This window comes from Terrapene carolina, unplaced genomic scaffold, assembly GCF_002925995.2.
Source record: "Terrapene carolina triunguis isolate 2854851 unplaced genomic scaffold, T_m_triunguis-2.0 Scaffold42, whole genome shotgun sequence".
Taxonomy (NCBI): domain Eukaryota; kingdom Metazoa; phylum Chordata; order Testudines; family Emydidae; genus Terrapene; species Terrapene triunguis.
Window position 1 is genome coordinate 44,210,015 of NW_020664393.1, and position 22,584 is coordinate 44,232,598.

Genomic DNA, 22,584 nt, shown 5'->3' on the forward strand with positions numbered 1-22,584 from the left:
TTTTGGTTTTGGCTGCTTGGGGCGGCCAAAACCCTGGAGCCAGCCCTGCCTGTGCCACCTGTCCCCCCAACCTCTGTCTACTGCAGAGCACACTCACCCCTGGAATCAGCCTCACCCCTGTCTCCTGGATTCAGTATAGATGAACCTCTTGGTTCTGGGCAGCCCAGTACATTTTGGAAATCCTGCAGTGCTGTGGAAACAACCTTACCGACCAGTTGCCCCAAATGGCTGCTGACTAACCCACCAGCCAACACAGCCTGCTCACCTGCATGTGTGGCTGCTTCCCCTGGAGCATCCCCTTCTCTCCCCACCCCCCCACCCCCCAGTGCATGAGGCTGCTCTGGGTGATCTAACACACCACTATCGGCTTCCCCAACCCCTGTCCTGGTGGTAACCCCTTGCCCCTGCTGTAGTGAGCCTTCCCCAGGCCACCATTTATCCCTTCACCCCCACTAGAAATTCCCTCTGCTGTGTTTGTTCTCTTCCCCCGCCCCCCCCCCCAGGTACATTTCTCACAGTGCTAATCTGGCCACAGCAGGAACAAAGTGAAACCCGATTCCCTATGCCTCTGGCAACAGCAGGCTTGGAAAGAGAGGGAGCAAAACTACCTCCTCTCCCCCAAGGGCCCGCTCCGGCTTTTTTGCCGCCCCAGGCAAAAAAGCCTCCTGCCGCCCCCCCCACCCCGCGGGGGGCGGGGGAGGGCGGCCGGAGCCCCGGGGGGAGGGCGGCTAGCCCTGGCGGGGGCTCCGCTCTCCCCCCGGCGGCTGGGGGGAGGGCGCCGGGGGGGGGAGGGCGGCGAGCCCCAGCGGGGGCTCCTCTCTCCCCCCGGCGGCCGGGGGCAGGGCGGCGAGCCCGCTCTCCCCCCGGCGGCCAGAGCGCAGGGGGCAGGGCGGCGAGAGGGCAGCGGGCCCCGGCAGGGGCTCGCCGCTCTCCCCCCCGGCGGCCGGGGGGAGGGCGCCGGGGGGGAGGTGGCCAGAGTGCTGGGGGGAGGGCGGCGAGCCCGGCCATGGCCCCGCTCTCCCCGGGGGCCGGAGCGCCGTGCCGCCCCCCCCAGGTGCCGCCCCAAGCACCAGCTTGGTGGGCTGCTGCCTGGAGCCGGCCCTGTCTCCCCCTCCCACTTCCAATGCCCTGCGATCTGAACTGACGCTGAGCAATGCCTTGTCTACAGTAGGAAGTGTTTGCCAGGATCACTATTTTGTCAAACAAAGAAAAAGTTCTTTTGCCAGAATAGTTTATACCAGTTCCCCAAACAACATTAGATATACTGGCAATATTATTATTTTCCTGTGTCTGCACTAGGCTTTTGCTGGCATGGCTGTGTCAGTTTCGGAGTGGGGTGTGGGCTGATTTGGGGTTTTTTTCTTTCATGCTCCTGCTCCTAACTGGCGCAGCTGCATCAGCAAAACTTTGAATATAGACCACGCTTTATTTATTCTTTAGCTTTCTTTCTTTCTTCAACATCTGCTCAAAGTCCTAGGTATCTGTGCTTCCCACACCCTCAACCTTCCCACCCCCATATTTAGTACTTCGATTTCTAGTCTTAGCATTTTTGCCTTAGAAGGGATCCAGTAGCATTTCTCCATCTAGCTGGATTAATTTCTCATATTCAGTTGAAGTAGGACTATAGTAGAATTTTCAGCAAAGCCAGTAAGATTCCCCACCCCCGTCATTAGCGTATTTTGATATTTCTGTATCTATTATGACCAGGTGCTTGATACATCGCACCATTCTCAAATTATTTTTGCTAGCGTATAGTATAAGTAGAGAATATTTTTTTTCTTTTGTTTTATCTATCTAGGGTCTGTTTCCCCTGCAGCATCTTTCCATTGCAGATCACTAGTATACTTGTCCATTATACTGATTTTTAAATGTCATATTTTCAAACTTCATATTTTCAAACTTCAAACTTTCTATCTGATTGCACCATGACATTGATCATGGAAGCAACTGCTTCTTTCTTGCTGTATTCACATCATGATGTTATGGACTGGACTGCTGGAAAATTGTGATGGTATATTTTCTGTTTATGACTGGGTGCTGAAGAAATCAGTTCTCACACTTGATTCTGTTTCCCTTTGCCATTTGGCTGCCAAATCTACACCTCAGTAGCAAGACTCTTCTTGAAGGCCATGGAAAGTGTTTGTTAATTTTCAGCACCTTTTGAGCCAAAGCAAGACATTGCTGCACTGCAGTGTGGTATCTCCTAGCAACTACTTCAAATTTGGAACATTATATAAAACTAGTAATCTTGTAATAATAAAAAAACAACCTTTTTTTTTTATTTTGTTTATTCATTTTAGGCCTTACCTGGATTATATTCTGCATTGATCAGTATCCAGAACTCCTATTGATGACTGTGGCTATTGGCCATTCCTATTAAGGACAGAATGTTTCCCTTTACATAGTTTATTGATTTGCTAGAGCAGAGAGCACCAGTAAGAGAGACTATTACTTTTCCTGTCCATATCTGTGAAGTGACTGCTCTGCAAATGGCTGCAGTCTGCAGCGCTGATCTAGAATCAATGAACAAAGCAAGAGAAGTGTGTGTGTTCTGATGATGACAGCAAAGAAGAGGAAAGCCAATGTAGACAATACAGCATTGATTCAGAGAGAGAGTATTCATTGCATTGCAGTTAATTTCTAATTGAATCATTTTGTATATTACTTTGAGTTGATGAATACACTTTTGAATGAGTTAATGAGTAATGAATATGGTATTTAGTAACTGTGTTTGCTATATAGCAAGCAGAAATATTATGACTGATATAGTAGTTAGAATTTTTGCTTTTTGGCCTGGTGCACAATAGTCCATCTAGGCTGTGAGTTGTTTGGGGGAGAGAGACCTTATCTCTATACATGTGTCCAGTAACTAGCACACTTTTCGAGCTATAGAATTAATCTGCTCTCTAGGCAGATGATCAGTAATCTTGGAAAGGTCTTACACTTTCTTAAAAGATTGTTATCCTAACTCCCTAAGTATAGGAAAAACCCTACTCTTCCCATGAAAGTACTGCAGTATGTCCTATTCTTTATATGTAGCTATTCTGTTTGAGCTCCTAATTCAAGCATTAAGGGCTAGATTCTCATTTACACTACGGCCACTTTACACCATACTAGAAGTTTAAAGGACCCTAAAACTAGATGTAAATATAATTTCCTCCCAGTTTAAAGCTGCCTTGCACTGTCAGTATTAAGTAAAGGGGACTTAGTGCAAATGAGAATCTGACCATACCTTTTTCTAAAACACTGTAAAATAATCCAAATGTTTTTTCTCCAAATACAGCGTAATAGAGAAACACTCTTATTATAATTAAAAAGAGCTTACAGGAAAAGTCATTATGCAATCTTTTATCACAACAACAAGAACAGAAAATCAGTGGTGCACAGTGTTTAATTAATTTGTTATGTACAAGTTTAAAAATAAGGATATTAATATAACAATGATCATAAAAATCATATTAACTTTCAGACTCCTGCAGAGATTCTATTAACCTTGCTTCGTAGCAATAAAAGCACATGGCAAATTCTTCTCATCCCTTCAGTACAAATGGGCAGAATGCTTTTATTCTTAAACTAGCGGCACCATCATCATAACCTTAAATCAGAGCAGGCTGGAGTGGCTTTCTGAGGTCATATAGTATGTCTCATATACAGTAATAGATGAACACCTAGAATACTTTGGGCTATATAGAAATAAATAAGAAGTCAGTACGCAAGGCAGCTTCAGGAGGTGAAGCCTAATTATATATTTTAGCAGCCCTATTTGTATTCTGAGGGAACAAATGCAAAAATGCATCAAATGGTGAAAGGCTGTATTAGAATTAAATATGGAAGCAAAACGTAAGTGCACATGCTTGTTTCTTTAGAAAGAATACCACCGTGCAATACCTCTCCCTAGTTTCAATTCGAGTAATTGGGCCCAACACTGGGGATAATCCTGTTGGAGAGAATTTTTCCTACTTATCACCCAGGCTGCAGTGGCAGCAGAACTATGCCATAGCTGCTACTGAATCCTCAGGTCTGTGACAACTCCTGTAAATGCTCCACTCACCGGGACCAGGTGGCATTTGGTCAGCGGATCCATGAGACTGTATATCCTTCCCTATCCAACTCCAACTTTGCTGCATACTAGTATTTTCTGTAAAATTCTTTGGGAACTAGAAATCCAAAGTTCTCTTTACCAAAGTTGTTTTCTTTATCGTACATCCAGACTTGTTGATAACTAATCATGATTGTCAAGGCATAGAATATATATGCTCTAAAGAAAAAAAGTGCCAAGAGACTGGATAGCTCACTGGTTTGATAATAGGATATACATTCATATTCAGGACCAGAATTTGCCTTGGGATAGATTCCAAGGCCAGACAGGACCATCCAGTCGGACCTCCTGTGTAATAAAGACCATAGAACCTCTCAAAAATAATTCTTAGAGCATATCTTTTAAAATATACATCTATTCTTGATTTATAAATGGTCAGTGATGGAGAATCCACCACGACCCTTGGTAAATTGTGCAAATGGCTAATTACTTTCAGTTTAAAAATTGTCACATTTCCAGACTGAATTTGTCTAACTTAAATTTACAGCCATTGCATCATGTTATACTTCAGGGATCGGCAACTTTTGGCAGGGTAAGCCCCCTAGCGGGCCGGGCCGGTTTGTTTACCTGCCGCATCCGCAGGTTCGGCCGATCGCCGCTCCCACTGGCCGCGGTTCGCTGCTCCAGGTCAATGGGGGTGGCGGGAAGCAGCTGCCAGCACATCCCTCAGCCCGCGTTGCTTCCTGCAGGCCCCATTGGCCTGGAGCAGTGAACCAATGGGAGCCGCAATCGGCCGAACCTGCGGACATGGCAGGTAAACAAACCGGCCAGGCCCACCAGGGTGCTTACCCTGGAGAGCCGCGTGCCAAAGGTTGCTGATCCCTGTTATACTTTTCTCATCTAGATTGAAAAGCCCATTATTAAATACTTATACACTGTAATCAAGTCACCCCTTAACCTTCTCTTTGTTAAGCTAAATAGATTGAGCTCCTTGAGCCTGTCACTATAAGAAATATTTTCTAATCCTTTAATCATTCTCGTGGCTCCTCTCTGAACCCCCTCCAAATTTTTCAATATCCTTCAACTATGGGAATCAGAACTGGAAACAGTATTTCAGCAGCAGTTGAACCAGTGCCAAATAGAGGCAAAATAACCTCTCTGTTTCTTCTTTAGTTTCCCCTGTTTATGCATCCCAGGGTGGCATTAGATCACATTGGGAGATAAGTTGAGCTGATTGATCCCCAAATCTTTTTTCCATCACTGATTCCCAGAACAGAGTTCCCCATCATGTAAATGTGTTGTCTGTTCTTTGTTCCAAGATGTATACATTTACAGTTAGCTATATTATTCATAAGAACATAAGAACAGCCATACTGGGACAGACCAAAGGTCCATCTAGCCCAGTATCCTGTCTACTGACAGTGGCCAATGCCAGGTGCCCCAGAGGGAGTGAACCTAACAGGTAATGATCAAGTGAGCTCTCTCCTGCCATCCATCTCCACCCTCTGACAAATAGAGGCTAGGGACACCTTTCCTTACCCATCCTGGCTAATAGCCATTAGTGGACTTAACTTCCATGAATTTATCCAGTTCTCTTTTAAATGCTGTTATAGTCCTATCCTTCACAACCTCCTCGGGCAAGGAGTTCCACAGGTTGACTGTGCGCTGTGTGAAGACGAACTTCCTTTTATTTCTTTTAAACCTTCTGCCCATTAATTTCATTTGGTGGCCCCTAGTTCTTGTATTATGGGAATAAGTAAATAACATTTCCTTATCTACTTTCTCCACATCACTCATGATTTTATATACCTCTATCATATTCCCCCCTTAGTCTCCTCTTTTCCAAGCTGAAAAGTCCTAGCCTCTTTAATCTCTCCTCATATGGGACCCGTTCCAAACCCCTAATCATTTTAGTTGCCCTTCTCTGAACCTTTTCTAGTGCCAGTATATCTTTTTTGAGATGAGGAGACCACATTTGTACGCAGTATTCAAGATGTGGGCGTACCATCGATTTATATAAAGGCAATAATATATTCTCCGTCTTATCCACTATCCCCCCTTTTTTTTAACAATTCATATTGTTTGCTTGTGACCAGTTTACCAAGTGGTCCAGATTGGATTGCTTTGTATCAGTGACCTCTTTATTATTTACTAATCCTCCCCCAATTTTTGTGTAATCTGCAAACTTTATCAGTGATGATTTTATGTTTTATTCCAGGTCATTCATAACAATTTTACATAGTGTAGGGCCATGAACTGTTCACTGCAGGACCCTACTGGAAACACACCTACTCAACAATTCCCCATTTACAATTACATTTTAGACTTATCAGTTAGCCAGTTTTTAATCCATGCAATGTTCGCCATTTATGTCAATTTTATATCTTTCTAGTTTTTTAATCAAAGTGTTGTGTGGTATCAAATCAAATGACTTGGAAGTCCATTATGTCAACACTATTACCTTTATCAGCCAAACTTGTCATCAAATAAAGGAATTAAGTTAGTTTGACAGGATCTGTTTTCCATCAACCCATAGAACTCAGTTATGTAACTTCATGGCTACTCAATGGTCCATTGACTGAGTTAGGGTTAATTGTTGTTTTGAACCTTTATTGCTAATCACAGCTGACTAGGCAAGGATTCACTGGATACTGAGGCTGAAGTACATTCTTACCTTAGAATTGTTTTTTAGGCCAGAGTGGAGGCATCTTGACATTGTGGTGTAATGAAGTTTGCTACAATGTTACCTTTGGCCTTTTCTGTCGGTAAGTAGAAGACTTGACTTCAGAGCTGCCAAACCAGCATTTTTTGCAGATACTAAACTAACTAACTTAAATTGATTTAAATGTTTTAAAATGAAGCAAATACCAAAGCATTTTTGGTACCTCTCAATGCTTACTATAAAATGACTAGGACTGTTTGACAAACAAATAAAGGGAGAGGAAACAGATGAAGAAGAACTATCCAGATTTGTGGTTGTCAATACAATTTACTGAGGGAATTCTAAGCCATAAACATTAAAAAATTCTTCACACACTATTTTTAAATTATGCATATTCTATTTATCAAAATAACACAATATAATCACACCAGTTTCAATTATTTTGGTAATTTATTTCAAAATACCTGTCAGCAAGTATGTCTATAACAATACAGAGAATAAAAAAGATTCAGGAAATGTCTTTTGACAAATAGATTCCTTACTAGGCTTATTAATACAGAACTCTGAATAATTCATTTAAACTACAGTACAGAACTGTATTTCCTGGACCCCTCAGAAGCAGTTCAAAGGCTTGGGAGAGTCAGGGGTAACAGAGGAGCTGAGGGAGAGGGAAGTAATTGCTAGGAAGGAGCCTGGGTGTGAACTTGGAGGGTTGTTGGGTATGGGTTAGAACTGTATGGAACAGTTTTTTGGGGGGGCAGAGGGGGAGATGGGGAGGGATTGTTAGGGAGCTTCCCCCATGCAGATCCTGGCTGACCCCCAGCCTGTCCCATTCATTCAGGCAAACTGACCCAGTCCCCATATGCCTTTGTACCCCCTGTCCACATGTGTCCCTCCACCCCCACTCAGACACCTATTCCACCTCCCCTCATCCCCATGTGTCCCCACATCCCTGCCCCTATGTCTCTGTGCCCTCACTCAGCCATCCCCCTTTCCCCATTCCCTTGTGGCTCTTTACCTCCCATTGCCCTGTGCCCCTGTGCCTCCACTCCCATTCAGCCCCTGCCACAGTCTGTCCTCCCATGTGCCCCATGCTGTCTCCCCATATTCCCTGTCTCCTAACCTGGCCCGACAGGCGCTGTGAAGAAGACATTGCAGGCTCTTTCTCTTCCCTAGCTGGCCAGGAGCGTCTTCTCTGTTCTAGTGTAACAGCAACAGACCCTCGTCATCGGTGGGCGGGATCAAACCAGGGACGTCTGGAGCTTAGTGCATGAGCCTCTACCACATGAGCTAAAAGCCAACTAGCTGTTAGCTAAAGCTGCTCATTTTATCTCTCTCTAAGTGTTCTCGGTGCCACTAGATAGGACAGAACACCACACCCAGAAGGTGTATGTGGGTTAGACTAGCACCACAGCACCCTCTGGTGGGAAAAAGGCAGAACTGAGGCAACTTTCCAGCAGAACCTATTTTCTGCGCGCGCGGACACACACACACACAAAATATGCTCAGCACATTAATTATGCACACGTGCAGTGGCACATAATTCCCCCAGGAATTTCTTCATACAGATAAACCTGTTGAGACCAATGAGTCTACTCTAGTTGGTGAAGACTGCTCAGATTTGTAACAGTTTGCAGGATCAGGCCTAATTTCAAGGCAAGCGATGAGCATATAAATACCTTTCCTTGTTTAGGCTACACATTTTCTCTTGTTCATTGTCAAACAGATAAACAAGATTTTTTATTTCAGAGGCTACCTGCCAGAATCTCAATCTCACAATAATCTTCAGAATAAGGGCATGTCTGCACTGTCCCATGGTTTGGATTATGGGGATGTGAACAGCAGTGCACACCAAAGTGTTGTGCTATAACTCTCCCATAAGGGCACTGTGTGGGTGTGAACTCAAAGGTTTGTACTTTGCATTAATGTAGTCCTGTATGAAGAGGACTATGTTTATGCAAACTAGAAACCTTTTAGTTAATGTCCACAGTGTCCACACGAGAGAGTTACAGCTCAGCACTTTGGTGCACATGGCTGTTCATGCCCCAATAATCCCAACTGTGGGGCCATGTAGACATACCCTAATACCCTAAATCATTTTATTCTGAGTTTAATATTGATATGTATGCATATCTATAAAATTTATTTCCATTGTGTTTTCTGATCTATAGGACAGATACAAATATAAATCATAATGAAAGAAATCAGATCATCTATGCTCCCAGAAAATAAATAAATAAATAAATAAATAATAATAATAATAAAAAAAAAACAGGCTCAGCTTGGTTTCATTGTCTGAAAAAAAAGTTAGCAGTGGCAGAAGAGACTACTTTAAGTGAGACAACTTTAATTAAAGTGAAAGCTTTGGTCTGAAGTTGAGTAATATTTGTCTCTATCTTTTTGGATACCAATACATTGCACATACAGAATATAAACTTTGCAATTGCCTGACTTTTAAAAGTCCTTTAGCTGATTAAAATTGCTTTATTTACCTGTTTTAGTTGTGGAGATGGCACAGCATTATCTATTTTCAGTGACTTGGGAAGGCCAGCATATTCAATCCTGCTGCTGTTTGGATTATTCCAAATTGTGATGCCTATAAAAACCTACCTTTTCTAGATGTGGTAAAAACTGTTAAAATAAAGGGGAACCTTTGTGCAAAGTTAAATTGGAACTAAATAAAATAATCACAAAAGACCATGTTGTTTGTACCTTCAAATTATTATCTATCACATTCATAGTTGTATTCTAAACATGAATAAAACACTTAGATACATCAGATGCAGCTATAATCAAGCATTTTATTCACAACATTTTCATAAAGCCATTGTATGGTTTTCTTAGTCTTTGTTTGACTAGGGGCCTAGCTGACTATTTAACAGCTTTAGTCTTTTACATAGATCAACACATACAACCAATGTTAGGTTTTTCCAGATTGTAAGAAATATTTCCCGAAAGTACACAAGAATATTAAAATGGCCATACTATGTCAGACCAATGGTCCATCTAGCCTAGTATTTTGTCTTCCAACAGTGGACAATGTCACCTGCTTCAGAGGGGATAAACACAACAGGGGAATTATTGAATAATCCATCCCTTGTCATCCAGTCCCAGCTTTTGGCAGTCAGAGGTTTAGGGATGTCCAAAGCATGGGGTTGGGTCCCTGACTATTTTGGCTATCAGCCATTGATGGAACTATCCTCCAAGAATGTATCTAATTCTCTTTCGAGCCCAGTTATACTTTTGGCCTTCACATCATCCCCTGGCAATGAATTCTACCTGTTGACTGTGCATTGTGTGAAGAAGTACTTCCTTAAGTTTATTTTTAAACATACTGCCTATTAATTTCATTGGGTGACCCCTGGTTCTTGTGTTATGCGAAGGAGTAAATAACACTACAGCATTCATTATTTTATAGACCTTTATCCTATCACCAGTGCTTAATTTGTAATAAAAGAGGTGCTGGGGCTCAAGCAATTTTTTTTTAATTCATAACTGATTCAACAAGCCTAGATGTGCTGGGGTATGAACTGCCAAGCACAGAGGTGCCGGGGCTCACCTCTGGCGCAAATTAAGCACTGCACTGCAAATTAAGCACTTTATTTTTTCCATTTCTGTGTTTTTTGTTGTTTGTTTTTTTTTAGATGAGGCAACCAGAATTGAATTCAGTATTAATGGTGTGGACATACCATGGGGTTATATAGTGGCATTATGATGTATTCTGTCTTATCTCTCTATTTCCTAATGGTTCCTAATATTGTCAGCTTTTTTTGACTGCTGCTCCACACTAAGCAAATGTTTTCAGAGAACTATCCCCAGTGACTAAGATCTTTCTTGAGTGGTAACAGCTAATTTAGATCCCATCATTTTGTATATGTAGTGGGGATTATGTTTTCTAATGTGCATTACTTTGCATTTATCAGCAGTGAATTTCATCTGCTATTTTTGTTGCCTAGTTTTGTGAGATTCCTTTATAATTCTTCACAGTTAGCTTTGGACTTAACTATCTTGAGAAATTTTGTATTATCTGCATACTTTCCCACCTCACTGTTACTGTTTTGAGAAAAGTGACATTTAAAAATAGGTGTTCAATGTGTTACCTTTTAAAAAAAAAATAAACTTATTTTCAAGCAAATATTGTTTCATCTTATCTTCAGTGATGCTTTAGTATACTGCACAATGAGTGCTGCAGAGAACAGCACACAAGTAATTTGGACATGTGCAGAATTTAAATAGTTTTCCAGCAATTCTACCCGATTTTTAAAAATAAATGGTAAGAGAAGAAATACAAAGTTGTTGACTCCACCATTTCCCCCCCCCCCTTTTAACTACTTAGCATCTTTACACAAAACTAGAAACTAAAAGATGGCTGTAAGAATCATCTTTTTCCCAACATGCATATGTTTTAATTGAGACAGCAGTCACATGACCTTGCATTTAGCCTTTTGAACATCTCTAGGACAGCCATTGATGATATCGTTAATGAAACAGCATTTCCAGAGCATTCTCTATTGATAATAATAAAATGATACATTTTAATGTCGGAAGTTGTCATTGTGTGACCTATAGCTAATTATTTTTTCTATGCTTCACTTGGGTCACTAATTTACACCATCAGGCTGATAATTGTCAAAGCTTATAAATTGATTGTGGTGCTTTATTATCCATGCAATAGAAGAAGTCTGCAAATGTTAATGTGTACACAGCAGGTTCTGTGTGAAGAGACAAATTTGCATTTGTGAATGTTAAAACTTAGCAGTATTTGTTGTTCCTAAAAATAAGAGGATGTGAAACTACTTGCAATCTTTTCAGTATTATAATTGTACATCTTTTCCTATCAAATTCCAAAAAGACACAGAAGTATTTGTTAAAAGGATAATTCCTATTTGTTTGCTTACTCTTTAACATGCTTTTTTGTTTACTTCCTCATTCATGCATCAGTAACTTTGATGTCAGAAGAGCACTGGGAATAGGGCTCTTAAATTAACCCTGACAGCAGAGCTGCAAGACTGAAAATAAAACATTAGGACTAATCCTGCTTGCACCGAAGTCATGTGGAAGCTATCCATTTACTTGTGTAGAAGCAAGAGCAAGTCCATTCTGGTCCGTCATAGATGTTACATATTTTTCAGTTTCTCAGAAGATGTTAGAAATTTTTTGGAAAAAAAATAAATTAGTCATGTATATTCCAATGTTTAAAATGAAATATTTGTAGGAAATTCTTCTCTATAAAAATGTGCAAAATGGATGCCATATGGGGCAATTATAGGCAAATGCACTGTACTTCAAAATTTGAAGTATCTTTATGAACAAAAAGGGAGGGGAAATTCCTAGAAGAGATGGCTTAATAGTATCTAGAAAGAAAAATGGAAACTGAAGGCAGGAAAACATGGGATAATGGAAAAGTTCATCCAGTCTGTCTCTGCTAACTGAAATAAATTCTCTTCATTCAAATAGCCCGGTAAATATATTATATTCAGTTATGCTACTTCTTGATCATTGCTTAGCGAATATAAATCAATTGAAAGTATCTTTCAACTTTGTATATGGACAGCCCTATCTGCTTGTTTTAATGAAGAAACCATGGCTTTACACTCTTAGCCCTGCAGAGCCAACACAGATTTCAGAGAGAGGTAGATTCTATTACTACTCATGCATCGTTATTGGTGGTGTTTGATACGTTCTATACAATGGAATGAGGCTTGCATGGGACTGGTTACATTTGCTGGGCTGGCAGTTAGTTTAAAAAAAAAAATCCTACTAGTACATTTTGTAATCTCAGTGGTTTCCACAACAAACATAGAACCACCGCTCCAACCAGCACTTGCTGTTCTCTGTACTCCAGCCCAAATCCCACTATTGTGGGGAACTTTCCTGGCTTCTGCAGTACCCCGGTGAAATGGGCTAGCGGAAGGATGTGAGTCCTTGCTCCCACTTCCTTTACCCAGAGGCCTCCCTGTCCTCGAGGAATCCCCTTGCACTCTCCTGTCTGACAGAGTCCTTGTAACCCCAACAAGGCTGGGCCCAGGATTCCTGGGGGGCTCAACCCCCAACTTTGCTGTGGTCACCTAGGTCAGGGACTAGGGTGTTCCCACTCCGGGGTACTCTCTCTGCACTGGATGCTTTCCTGACCCACTGATCATTACATACGATGTAAAGCAATACAGTTTATTTAATTAACAATTAGTTTTAAAAGGAATAAGGAAAAAATGGGAAAGGTTAAAGGAAACACATCACCCCACTCTGTGGCAGGGAACATCACAAACAGTGTCTCTGGAATATCAGGGCAGTTCCCAGTCTGTTTCTTGTAGGTACCAGGCCTCCTACTCAGGCTCTGGCTGTGCTGCAAGGATGCTGTGGGTTGGACACTTGCTCTGGCGGTGGCCATATGCTCTCAGGCTCTAGGTGGCAGGACCCTTCATCCCAGCGTCGCCCCCACCCTGTCAAGGTTACGATCTCCCTCCAAGTCTGGCCTGCAGAGCCTCTGGGCTGAGACGTCTCCCTGTGCTGGGCCCACTGCTCAGGGTCCCCCTCGCTCTCCCCAGCTGCTCACCGCACCCAGCTCCGGACTGCTCCACTCTGCCTCAGCACGGCTGCTGCTGCTCCGCCTCCAGCTCCCTGGGCTGCTCTTCTGGCCCCTCTGGCTCTGGTTGCTACAGTTCTGCCCCCAGGGCATGTCTGCTCTCTCTGGGCTGTGCTCTGGCTTTTGGGGCTGCAACTCTGCTCCCCAGCTCAGATTGGGCCCCTGCTCTCTCCTTAGCTCGGCCCCACTCTGTCTGACCCAGGCAATTCCAGCTCACACAGAGGACAGGATCCCCTCTGGTCTCTTGACTCCTTGATTAGCCTGCCCGTCCTGTCAATCAGGCTGACCTGGAGCGTTGGCCTCTCCCCATTGCCCCTGGGGACTGTCAGTCTCAGGGTACTGATTTCCCATCGACCCTTCCCCTTTTGGTACTGGGAGCTAGCCAACCAAAACACCCCCACTGAATGTTAGTAAGGGGAAACAGTCCCCTTACATGTAGTCCTATTTGCACACCCCAGTTTTAACATTTACACCCATGAGATTCTACCAATGGTAAAAATGAGAAGGAAAAAAAAACTATTTGATACTGCCCTTTTCATTCTTTGCTGACAAGTGATGCCCGAGAAACAAAATTCTATAAGAATTCTGATTGTTCTTGAAACAGAAATATCCTGGTGCATTTGGGAAATTTTGTGCTGCTCCACCAGTGCAAAACTTTCCTAATATTGGTTTAAATGGGTCCCAAGAGGATTACCCTCAGCATAGGCTTATGCCAAGCCAGTTATTTCCATTGCCAGAATGGTTCCTCAGCCAGTCCAAGTTTGATTAGCCTTTAGAGTATTCTGACTTGAGCTTGGAGAACACCCTGAAACAGAGCCCAGGATCATGGACCAAAAGGGTGAGATAGTGTCTCATTCAACTTGCATGGATTGCTTCTCAGATGGGCTTCAGGATCTTGTTTGTATAAGACGTTGAATACTAGTTTTGGAAAACGTATTGTTCAGTTTATCAATGGCATCTCTGTGAGGAATAAAAAGGACTAGAATTTCAAGTTCAGGCATACTACTTCCAGGTGACTAGTTACAATTATACTGAGTAGAGAGGAACCAGTATGTGAGCACTGGGGGAGAGCTTTCTTTGCTGTTGCTCTGTTAGAACGTTTTTCAATTAGTGGGTCAAAAAAGGAATCTGAGGGTTCTGAGGCATTGAAAATTGTATTTTAAAGGAAAGAACTCACTCCCCCAGTCACAACCACCCTTATCTTCACAGTACTCTGTCAATCTAGAAAAATACACCCACTAGACAGACTTGTCGTCATACCTTTTTATAGTAAATGTTAAGCAGGTTATGAAAATTTTTGACTTGGAGCAAGGGGTCATCCACCTAAACTTGCTACAGAAACTGAGAGTTTGTGATAGCACACAAAGAATGTGAAGAAAATCATCACAGCCTTCCTCCTTGGAATGAAAATCACTTTCATGTACACTATCAGGAAATTCTTTATTTAGTTTTCTTGATTTTTTTTTAAATTAGGTCTTATGCTTGTAATAAGTCTCCTGGTCTAATTAGTCATATGTTATTTGAATGTTGACCCACCTTTAGGACCTGGTAAAAAGTTTATTATCTCTATTACAGAAATTAAGAGACTGTTGCAAGTTGATCATTCTGAATCAGTTGCAAATTTTACCCCGACTGTCCAAGTGGCACGTGAAGAGGCTACTATTTATCACAATATCTCATGAACTATTTCTTCATCATAGGAAAGACAGTTCAGAACTAGCTTTTAACCAATTTATCATATATCTTTATTTGACATGTGCAAGTCTGAAAACAATATATTAGAGCAAAATTCTCTAACTTTTAAGCCTTCTGGGATCCTGTTGTTAAAAGATGGCTGAACGACTGCAGGACTGATTCTGTTAGTGAGATAGTGGAATTATAAAACTGGTATAAGTGACAGCAGTATCAGACCCTGCAAATCTTTCTGGATACTTCTACCCTGGATGACTCCTTAATTCCTGGTAAAGAACAGCATTAAAGAAAATAAAATAACAGGCCTTTAAAATACTATATGCTGTAACCTTAACTATTCCTATTACTCTCTCTCGCTATCAAACTCAAGCCTTTCAATGTCAAACTCAAATTTGTCTAAACCTGATCCTTATATGGAACTAATCAACACCTCTCTGGTCCATCTCTACTTTTAAGAGAGCGTATACTAAAGCTGTTTGTTTTTATAACTTGTTGCAGACCTTTACTCTGTAATGTTAAGCTTAATACTATTTCAGTGCTGCTCTGATATTTATATTTCCTTTAAATTATATAAAAATACACCTCTACCCCGATATAACGCTGTCCTCGGGAGCCAAAAAATCTTACTGCATTATAGGTGAAACCGCGTTATATCGAACTTGCTTTGATCCACCGGAGTGCGCAATCCCCCCCCCCCCCGGAGCGCTGCTTTACCGCGTTATATGCGAATTCATGTTATATTGGGCCGCGTTATATCGGGGTAGAGGTGTATATTTAGTACTTTTTCATCCATAAATCTCACAATTCTTTACAAAGAGAGATTACGTATGTAGCCTGTGTTTTACGTAATCAGTCATTAGGAGAACCAGGACTAGAATCGATGGGTCTTTATTTCCAGATTTATGACCTAATCACAGGAATCAACAGTCTGATGCTTTTTAACCTAATGGTGCAGATTGGAAATGAGCAATTTATCAGTGACCTGGGCAGTCAGAAGTGGGTAATGCTGTATTTGCTGTGTTTTGTTCTTCTGTTTACATTCTCCCACAATAGCATACAATGAAAGATCTTCTTATAATTAAGCAATAGCATATGAGTGTGTGTGTGAATTATGTAGCAATAAATAACATCTAGTGGTGTTGATCTATACAATTAGGCAGGAATTATAGCACAGATTCAGACCATAATAAAGTACTGCAATGTCTTAGAACAATTATTAAATTATTATTTTTGAATACAAATATAGACCAATAGATTTATTAAACAAATGAATATTCATACACAGAGAACATCAGACAGTCCAGAAATAAATGTCAAGCCTGTTTTTTCTGAACATTTACTCGTACTTCTATTTCACTTGAAAATGAAAGATGACCCATTGACTTTTGCACCCAAAAGATTTTTTTTTTTTTTTTTTATTAATTTAAACAACTTATTTTAAGTTGGCCTTTCCTTATCTGAGTATTTTGGGTTTTTTTTTTTTTTTGCTGATTTTAAAACTGACTCCTTTTAGGAACAAGCGATTTCTTGGGGAGAGGAGGGAGAACCTACATGAAATGACCAGAGACTGCCAAAACTGTTTCAGTTTCAAAGGGACAATCAAGAGAATGAAAATAACTTGTTCTTTAATTTTAACCCTCAAATCTACTTGTTTAATGCTGCAAAAAGATCTCAAACCCATTAAGCCCTTTTTTGAACATTTAAAATAAAATATAAATGTGTTGCTGAAGACTTCTTTGCTTGCAATTTCAAGGACAGGTGAACATATGACACAACACTGGCTGGCGTGGCTAATTAATTTAAACCAATAAATTATGCAGATATGATTTTCTAACTTGCAATGCTTGCATCTTCCAAAATCAGTTTGTTTTTTATTCCTTGTTTAGAAGAACAGTTTTTCTTCGTGATTTATATAAGAGATGGTTGAGCCAAAACCTTTCTTGAATATGCGCTTCTCATCTTTTGGAGCATTCATAATTGGAATATAGGCCCGGATCAGAATTTTTCATGAAAGCCATTTATAATTTCTGCCTTTATAATGGCCCATGGTACCTTGCACAATTTGAAATCCAGATCCAAATTTTGCTGCTTGGGACCATCTCTAATTTACTTACATAAATATTTGCAAGCATGTTTCTGGAATACTCTTACAGTAGAAGTAGAAATATGCTGCTATTAAATGCAGACAGAAAATTTTTGCCATACCATACTCCATGTATAAAAAGCATGGAATTCCGCAGGCTTCAGAATTTCATTGTTTGTGCTGAGTTCACAGTATACTGTTTTGAGAGCAAAGCTTGAAACACTTACTTTGTGTTGGCAAAAATATTGCTGTTGATCAAGTAAAGACATGCTCTCCGTAGGAGGTCATAGGAAAGCTTGATGTACTCACATTGATAGCTGAATCACTATTTATTACAGGCGGTACAGTATGTATTATGAACTGAGAACAGAACATAGACTATTACACTGATTTTTTTATTTTATTTTATTTTATTCCTAACTATTGGTATGAACATGTTTGTTGAAGTTCACTTAATCTTTGTCTAATTACTATCTAATTCCCCAAGATTTGTAGCATGTTTTTACATTTACACCAGAAGCTTAAAAATCAAAATATGTAAGTAGAAATGGTTACTTTGTGAGACAAGTTCAAGAGAACAAATATGTGAGATGTCAAGACAACACAAATCATGAGGGTATGGCAGTTCTTGGCTACACATTGACAGGAAGGTTGCTGCTGTGATGGACTAAAGGAATCATTAGAATCAGCCCCCAAGACTCCTGACAACTTTCAGGAGTAAAAAATTGTTTGGTCACTGCAGTCTAATCCTAGCCTATTATTATCCTTCCACAAACAAATGTCTCCCAGACAGTCTAATTGACTAGCTTACCCAGAGCAAATTTCATTCAGTATCTTTGCTAAAGATGCTCCATCACGAGAGAGACAAATTTTAGGTGATGGATGATATAGCTAAGGAGCATATACATGAGTCTGTCACATTATCTGGAGTGGCTCACAACTATGAGTGCCTATCTCAGGGCAGACTGCCAGAAAACAAGGACAGGCACTCCAAACTGGTGGTATGATCTATAAATAGATTTCACCAAACCAGCAACAAATGTGTACTCATGAATTACTATAACAGTCTTACCATGGAGTCACAGATAGTCCCCTTGGACTTTCCAGTCTGTTTTGCCCTCCCCCACCCAAACTGAACTTCATGATAAAAAGGTCATTTACACCAATCACCCTCCTACATCGGGGTTGCACCCAGTACCAAGAGACCAGTCACTTACCCCAAATCAATTGGTACTCTAGATCTTACACCAAAGACAATGCTGGTAGTCAGTTCTATAGTAAACTAGCTAAAGATTTCTTAGCTAAGAAAAGGAAATAAGTTATTGAGAGGTTAAAGCAGGTATAAAATATGCACAGGTGAGTCACGTGTTGTAATCCCAAATGGTGGCTGTGATGTAATAAACTGCCAGTTTCCCAAAAGTCTGTCTTTCCAGGATACCCAGATTGCTTCTTGGGATCTCCGCTTTGCATCTGGTACACTTCCCTGTAAGAGTCCAAACAGTTCAGGGATCCTTGAATCCATATTTATAGTTTCTTCTGACAGAAAACAAGCTGACAGTGTCCCTGCCCATGTGAGCTTTTCCTTTGATGATGGAGAATGAAGAATGCATTTTGAGTCCTTGACCTCCAGTCATGACACACAGTGACCACTTACTTTGAAACTAGCACTTGTCTTTTAAAGTTCTTCTTTTGCATTTCCACAAGGCTTCTTCCCTGTTTGGGTTATTTAGTCACAGGGGTATACACAATATAAATGTTTGCCTTTTTCATTACAACAGGATGCACACAAGTGAAAACAATGCAAGTTTTTATGAAGTTTAAACATCAAATACACTTGCATGTTTAACACTCACTTTGATCTGTACTAATACACGAGTGAATTGGCCTGTGGCTCTGGCATGAACGGAAACCTCATTAACTAGCATCACAGAATCCATGGATGTAAATGAAATATTTGTAATGAGACTGTTTAGGTAGTTTTGCTTAGCTGGTTGTGGAACAATTTGATGTGGGAGAATCCTTGGATAGAACATCATAGTACAATACTAAATGGTAAATCTTATTACAAAATTTATCCAGGGATCACCAGAATGGCCTTCAGATTCAAAAGAGAAAACTTTAAACAATGAGAAGATGGTTAAAAGCTGAAGGACAAAGTAAAAATTCCAGTGCACTGAGAGTCTGGCCTTTGTTTTCAGCAGATAATTTTCATATGTGTCAGGGGAATTGTGTGTAAGAGGCAAGGGCATATGGAATAGTATTCATAGAGCTTGTTTCTACACTATCTTTCTCCCTGTACAGTAATTCATACCATTCAAAGTGACTTGAAAATGCTATTAATTAGCATTTAGTGAGTAGCATTTTACTCACTGTTTAATCAGTATACAGGGCACATGACAGAAGAGAAGAAAGCCTATGAAGGCATTTCAAAACTCTTAGTAACACAATATTCTAAGGTAATGTCCTGAAATAGTTCATTATCTTACTGAAATGTCACTGCAGTGTTTGGGTTGTTGTGGTTGCAGAATACTGTAGTAGTTTATCAGAGGAGAGGTAGGGAAATGTTTGTATACTAAGTTTTGAAAAAGAAAGCTACATTATAAAGGAGAAAACAAAACCATTGCCTGTGTAATGTGAAGAAACTAAGAAAATATCCTGAAACCCAGCACTGGTTCCAGGAAGCTGGAAAGTTGCCAGTGTATTGTTTATCTTCAGAAAACAAACCTAGAGTGATCCCAAGAATTACAGACTAGTCCATCTCAACTTCATTTCAAGGAAACAGATTGAGAAAGTAATATAAGCTGCTGTAATATAACACTTGGATAAGTATAACTTGCTAAGGTCAAACCAGCAGTTTCTGTGCAGATAAATTGTCTCTTTGACCTACTTGAATTCCTTCAAAAGTTAATGAAACAGTGGATAAAGGGAACGTGCGGTACATAATTTACTTAAGATTTCTCAAAGTTCCTTTTGCATAGATTCTTAAGGAAAAATAAATAACCATGAAGCAAGAGAGAGAATCCTAATATGGATATAAATCTGGTTAACAATATGAAATACACCTCCACCCCGATATAACGCTGTCCTTGGGAGCCAAAAAATCTTACTGCGTTATAGGTGAAACCGCGTTATATCGAACTTGCTTTGATCCGCCGGAGTGTGCAGCCCCCCCCCCCCCCCCCCCGAGCACTGCTTTACTGCATTATATCCGAATTTGTGTTCTATCAGGTCATGTTATAGCGGGGTAGAGGTGTATTCTTAATAAAGAGTTTCTAGTCAGTTAAGAATCTCTTTCCATAGTCCAGTACTGCCATAATGAATAAATAATTCCCTTTTACATTCCATCCCACCCCACCCCAACCCACCTCACCTCACAAAAATGTGGGAGACAGTGTGAGATGGAATGTTTCTGTTATTCTCTCCCTCTCCTTTTGTTCTCTTGCACATCCCTCCCTCATTTTCCCCCACCCTGTATTTTGACCCATCTTTTCCTTACCACTTCCCCCCATACACTTACCCTCTTCCCCCTCTATCATATTCTCACTTTTGTCTTCCTCTCTTCTAGGCTTCATTGTCCTCTTTGTCACCTACTTCCTTCTCTCTTTTTTTCTACTTTTCATTTCCCTCCCTCACTATGTGGGAGTCCTGCTCATGCAATTTTCTTGTTTCTGGTTAATGATGCTCTAACATGTACAGAATAAGCTGCAGTGTTTACCCAGGTCCCCTCTTACTCCTATCTTGTTCCAATTACTGTAGCATTGGAACATCACACAATCTTTTACATAGTTGTACTCTCTGAGCTCACAAGTATCTCAATTTTTACAAATAATTGGTTTGCCCCCATTACTTAGGTGACATCCCCAAGGTCACATGGGAAATCTTGAATAGAGCAGGGAGTTGAACTAGTCTTCCAAGTCCTAGGCTAGCATCTTAATCACTGGATCAACCATCCCTTCTTCCTCTCTAAATGTTGCTGCGGGGGCATAGTTCCAACGTAGCGCCTGTTGATTTTATAGACCAGGAAAGGACTTATATGCACATCCTGCTGTTCTTCTCCATGGTACTTAATAGAATTGATCAACAAATACTCCTGTTCAACTTCTAAGTGGATGCAGAGGTAAATTAAAATGCCCTACTATGGCTCAGATCCTTCCTCTCAGACCAAACCAACAGTTTGTATGTGCAACCATTCCTCTGTTTGTAAAATGCTAACCTGTAGAGCTCTACAAGTTTTAGTCTTTTCCCTCCATGTTATTCAATACCTCTAAGAACCCTTTTGAAGAAGCAGTGGGGGTCAACTGGCCTAAATGGTAGCAGGTAGACGATGACACACATCACTTAATTTTCTTTACATTAAACAACACATCTCCTAGCATTCTCTTTCCCATCTGAATCATCACCTGGCCAAACCTGTGAACCCAAGCAAGATGGATTATTGGTGGGAAAAGTGAAGCACTTCAAATAACTTGCCTCCTGTAGAACTTTTCTCTCCAACTAGTATTAAATGGCTCAGATTTGCCAATGCCACAGGAACCAGGGCAGCAAAAAATGCTTGCTTCCATCTGTGACCAGCCAAAAGATTGATCTCCTATCAGCCTGAGACCTGGGCATGGTGATCCACATGTTCATGACCTTCCACATTTTATTAGAACTCATATATAGGAATTATACACACACAGTATAAAACTACAAACGTTTTTTTTTCTCCTACTAATAATAGCCCACCTTAATCGATTAGTCTCATTAGAGTTGGTATGGCAACCCCCATTTTTTCATATTCTGTGTGTGTGTGTGTGTGTGTATATATATATATATATGTATATATAACCTTCCTACTGTATTTGCCCACGAAAGCTTATGCTCAAATAAATTTGTTAGTCTCTAAGGTGCCACAAGTACTCCTCGTTGATACTCCTTTTTGCGGATACAGACTAACACGGTTACCACTCTGACGTTGCCATTTTAATAATGTTCTTTTAACAAACTTTTCAAACACTCAAAAATTAGGAAATGTCAGAATTAAAGTTGCCCGTGGAATCTTTATTGGTCCCCTTGTGATTGCATTATGATACAATATATAATTTCATGATCATAGACTGTTCCTCCCCTCCCCCCACAGGACTCTTGCCTCATTCACTGCGTAGGATGGATGGTGCTCACTTAATGGCCACATATTCAATATTTTGTTTTATCCTCATTTTCAAATGAGGGGTCCTAGGCCTTATTTACTGCACACTATTCAAACTGTGATCTGAAGACAGAATTATTAATTTCCTCATAGGTTTTTCTATGGCATTAATCACTATAGTATCTGAGCACTTCACAAACATTTAATTAATCTTCACTGAAACCCTTCTGAGGTAAGGAGGTAGTATGGATGGGAAGCCGAGGCACAAAGACATTAAGGCCAAAAGTATCCAACTAATTTTGGGTGCTCAATTTTAGATGCCTAGGACCTGATTTTTTTCTCAAAGTATTTAGCATTATGTAGCACTTCATATATTCAAATACAGCTCCTATTGACT

The 22,584-nt window shown here is 40.6% G+C and overlaps 1 protein-coding gene across 1 annotated transcript in view; it reads left to right on the forward strand.

The window, feature by feature from the left end:
• CSMD1 (CUB and Sushi multiple domains 1) overlaps window positions 1-22,584 on the forward strand; it is a 1,543,069-nt gene that overhangs the window by 39,661 nt on the left and 1,480,824 nt on the right. The gene's annotated exons all lie outside the window — the stretch shown is intronic.